Below are 5,171 nucleotides of genomic sequence, written 5' to 3' on the forward strand. Positions count from 1 at the left end.
TTTGTTCTGCATGTACAGCAGGATTTGCACAGAGAAAAACTGGAAGTCTATGGAGGCATGGATCCTAGAGTTTTGCTCTGTATGGAGCAGGGGCTGTCAAAAGGCTTTGAGGGTCTTGCTTTGCACACATAAACAGCCAAACTCAAGAAAATGGCAGCCCTGCTCAAGGGACGCACACATATAGGCTTTTTGTATAGGTGGGGTAAAACCTTGAAGTGGCCACTCCCCCATATAAAGTGTCTGGGGTCTGCTCTGCCATGAGGGGCATCACCTATCAGGAGGCAGGGAGAACTGCCCCACTAGAAGGGATCTACTTTGTGGGGTGACTTTAAACAGTCCCTAAGCGAATGGCAGTCCAGGACAACTGCTTCAAGTGTTCCCCTTGTTCCCTCCCCACCCCCTGCTGCTTCATCCAGATAGAAAATAGTATGCATATGGTTTCTAATGCTTAACTGTGTTTTATTTTCCTACTCTGGTTCTCTATCCCTTGCTTTGTCTTCCTCACTTGCACTAGCCTTGAATTTTGTCACCACCCATCTTTCAAAGATTCACTATTTGTTCTCCACTTGACCATGGATCACACATGTGGTCTGGTGACCAACAGGCAGTAAAAACCATGCTTTCTTGATGTGTGCCTCAGATCTTCTCTCCTATTTTGATGCAATTAATATTGAAATGACTATCAGAGAGCTTATTTACCCACCTCCACCTCCCTTTATTGAGAAGGGTTTTTTTTAATAACACTGATATTTTTATTGTAGGTTGTGCAAAGGATTTAGAATATAATCATTATGAGCTATTGTGTAGCATCCTAAGGACATTTGAAATAAAAGGGTGATTGTTAGGTAGGGGTACTTCAGATATGAAGGATTTAGCTGGAACCTGGGCATCACATTCTGCTGCTCTTGCCGGTACATAACCTGGAACTTGTACAACAGTGGAAAGAGACACAAAGAGGATAATCAGCAACTAGAAAGCCAGGCTCAATCCAGAGACTGACTAAAATCATTTGTACCAGTTTATGCAGGAGCAGAGCATTCAGTTCTCCCGAAAGACCCAGAGTTAGAAAGGAATGGAACGAAAATCCCATAAAGGCCCACAAACCCTCCTATTTCTGAGATTCTGGCCTCTCCTATACGTTTTGACGAATTTCTGTTTATGGATTTGCTTTGCAATGTGCAAAAAATAATCTCTTATGTGAAGTAAGAAGTCAGAGGACTTCAGATCTTGTAATACACATGCACCAGGACAGATTCTGTGCTTTGTCTGACTGAAGGTATTTATTCTGATGGTAGGCTGGCTGTGACAGCCACTCAAAACCATGGGTGGATCCAGGATTTTGCAAAGGTATGTGTGTAGGAGCAACAACCTGTTCTTGCAGCGGTAGCTGCATCCCTCAATCCTAGTCTTCCCCCACTGCTCCACCAGGGTGAGCACACCATGATGTGGAAGCAGTAGCTGGAGATATTTTTTTAAGCTCCTGAATCAGGTAATAATTTTGTCCTCCTTAAGAGCTCCCTCTCTTCCCCTCTGTGCTTGGCAGCATCTCTCCTACCCTTCGCCCAACTACCACCAGATCCGCTCTTGTCCTGCTCCAGTTGGGCTGCACAAGGAGCTGGGCTTAGTGGGTGCAGTAGTGGTGGTGGTGTGTAGGTTCCCCTCCCTGAGCTTGCTCCTGGGCTGGCAGGTAACAGGGAACCTGTCCACCACTGCCAATGACTTTGGCTGAGCCTGGTCACCATGCAGCCCAGCTGGAGCAAGACAGCAGCAGCTCTGGAGCATCTCTTACCCCTGCATCAGTTGGGGACAATAGCAACAGTGGGTATGAGGGAATGGGGAATGGGATAGGAGGTGCTGCTGAGCATGGAGCAGGAGAGAGGGGGGAATTCTTACCTGTTCTGAGGATCTGGGAAAAGTCCCTGGCTGCTGCTTCCACGGTGTGGCCTGAAAGGGGGGATGCAACTGTGCCCTCACACTGCCTCTTCATCTGCCGTTGGTTATAACGGGCTTTGAAACTATTAGTTAATTTAACAAATTCAATGACCATTCATTTTAAGAATAATCCTTCAAGGTAAATTCAGGTGCAGCACCATCTCATTTTCTGCAGATCCCTCCTGGGTACAAAAGCATGTTGGAAAAGCAAATGTTATGGGATACAAGCTGCCTTTTTTTCTAGTCAAGCCAAAAAAGGAGAGAATTCAGAAGGTAGGCCCAAAGAAATGGAGGGAACTCATCAAGAGGAGGAGAAGTTGGAGGCAAAAGACAGTTCTGAAAAGCCTTCATACAATATTAATGCTTCAAAAAATGTTCACCTATTTATACACAAAGACACACTGCAACTGTTTCCATCTTAAGATAACAAAAGAGTGAACTTTAAAGGGCAGACTGGTAAATGCTTATCTTATTATAAGCTATTCTTAGCAAATATTCATGGATAGGATGCAGTGAATCAAACTCTCATCTCATTTACACTTGTAAAAATCCACTTGAATTAGTCAGGTGGCAAAGATGGAATTAAAGGCAGAAATTGGCCAATAAGTTTTCTCCTTATAGAACTGTAATGGTTTGAGTTACGGAGGCCTCTGGGTCCAGGATGAATAGTATCTAACATCTTGGGTAGGGGAGAAAGTTGTGCATGCTGAAAACCAAAACAAAATATACTCTTACAAACCTAATTGCTTGGCCAGGAATGTCTGTCTTTCAAGGGTATAGAGATTATATCTTCATTATTATGTAAAGAGGGGAGACAATGTATATGTTGGCTTGGGATTCATCTTGGAGGTGTGGGATATCTGGAAAAGAGCCAGTCATTACATGGTGACACCTGGATCAAAGGGTAGGAGAGCTGCTAAAAGTTGTAAGATTCAGAGTAGACACTGTTACAACCTCTAGTCACCCTTTATATAACCTTCTCATTAAAACAGATTAGGACAAAAAGATTTGGCATTTACAAAAATGGTAGGCTTATAGCAGGATTTGCCAGGGAGTTCTATTAAGGCAACTACTAGAGTGCGATATGCATGGATTTTAATCCCTAGTTTATGTGTCTCCCAACAAGTACGGCACTCACGTGGCCAGGTTTTCTTTTAACATCTGGAGCACACCACTAAATGAAACAAACATGGCTGTATATGCAGCTATATTTGAGGTTTTGGTTGACTTATACATATCCGGAGTCAGATGTTAGTTTCCCAGGTTTTAGTTGTCCTCTCTCATACACGTAGATGGCCTCAGAACCATTTACGGTGATCAAATATTAGACTCTGGAGATGACAACCTATTATGCCATCCAGCCGGAGCTGCTGCCGGTGCAGAATTATTCCATAATGTCACTTTACAAGTCTTTTAACCTGTCTACTTTTCCAGGCACTATGTGATTAGGTTTTCCTCACTTCATTTGTGGAAAATATCTCATGTTGCTCTGATTCCCTGTTGCTTTGTACCTGAGGAAGTCATTTACACCCATGCAACGCTGGTGTCAAAATAGGAGAGACAATGAAGAATCCTGCCCATGACACTTTTCCAGATGGAACTTCAAAACTGCTGTACGATTTAAGAGCACACGTGTCATTTGTGCTCTTATGCCACTTAGGGGATGTCTATGTTGTCTCTGGAGTGAACCAGGGAGTGCCAGGAAGAAATAAACCTCATCCACTCACTTTTGCTTCATGTGGGCCAAGCTCCACTAATTAAATGATGCAGATGGGCTCAGGGTGGCCCTGACCATGTGCTCCCCAGTGCTGTTCTCAAGCTCTCCTGAGACAAACAGCACGAGCAGCTCAGGGTTGCTCTGACTCATCAGCGTGGCCTGACTTGTGAGCTTGGATGCCAGTAGGTAGGGCCCATTTCTTAGCAGTGCTTCTAGGCTTTTTGAAAATTCTACTTTTGAACCAATTTTTCCCCTCCCTGTATCATTTCATTCCTAGTTAGGCAAACCCATCATGCTAGTGCTTCATGCCACAACCACATGGAAAAAACAGGGAAAGGAGAATTGTGCACAACATAAAATGAAAGGGATCTCATGGATTTTGTGGATTGATTTGTGTGTGTTGGAGTGACGAATATCTCTCAGTTAATCTTTGCAAAGCTCTTTAGGGTCATAGTCATATGCATCTTATTCCCTCTCTGACAGTTGTCCCTTGATGCGATCAATTTAATGAAGAGCCAGTATATAAGCAACTCATGCATTGACTAGAAAGATGCGACTGCAGCAGAGCTGGTTATGAACAGGTGGGACTGTTTCTGCTTGCAATGTATATGCTGAACTGGTTTTTCATGATTTGGTGCAATAGATAAATTGTCTTGAAGGAGAAAAATTGCTAGGTTACGATACACCTCGGGCAGTACGTGCACATGCTGACACAGTAATAATTACTCTCCAAAAAAGAAAATGCTGAGCAACTGGTCTAACATCAGAACTTCCCCTTTCTATTGTAACAACCTAAATAATTTGAAATTTTTTTTTAACACTGTGAATTTTGATTTTTTTTAAACTTGATTTTCAAAAATGTTTTGCAATTGCTTCAGTTGGGGCTGTGAGTTCTTAAGCTCCTGAAAATCAGACTGTGTGACATGCTCAAGAACAAGACACTGTGTTACACTTACTAGAATGCCACTTATTAAAATATATTTAATAACTGCAAACAGATCACTGTAGGGCACTAGGGGCCAGGATGGGGTCACTGGGTAGGGATGGAGAATCTCTGAAACCGTGGCAAGCAGCACTCCGTGGAAACCTGACCTACTCGAAGGATATTTCCTAGTTTCAACAGCTAATTAAATTGTGGGTCATGTTAAAAAGGAAGCAAGTGTGTGAATTAAGAGATGAGTACAGCTGATCTGCCTCTGTGCCAGGGGAAATCATTGCCATTTCAGAGGAGTAACAGCATAGTATCCAAACAAAAACAAAGCCTGGGCTGTGAGGTGGTCTAAATACTTCTTCACATAGATATTTTCCAGTTTCTGGAAAGTCAGCTGCTGCTTTCTTAACTCCTCCAGGTCAGCCCCATGTACTGGAGCAGGGAAAAATAATTGGTTTTCTTTCCTGAATCCACAACTGACTGACTGGCCTATTTTACCAAGTAGGAAGAGTGAAGAATTTGGGAGAATGATCTGGAGGACTTGTAAGTCAGCCTTGTTGCATAAATTGCTGATTTTATCCCCTGGAGGCT

Source organism: Gavialis gangeticus, unplaced genomic scaffold, assembly GCF_001723915.1.
Source record: "Gavialis gangeticus isolate Ggan-Ray unplaced genomic scaffold, GavGan_comp1, whole genome shotgun sequence".
Classification (NCBI taxonomy): Eukaryota; Metazoa; Chordata; order Crocodylia; family Gavialidae; genus Gavialis; species Gavialis gangeticus.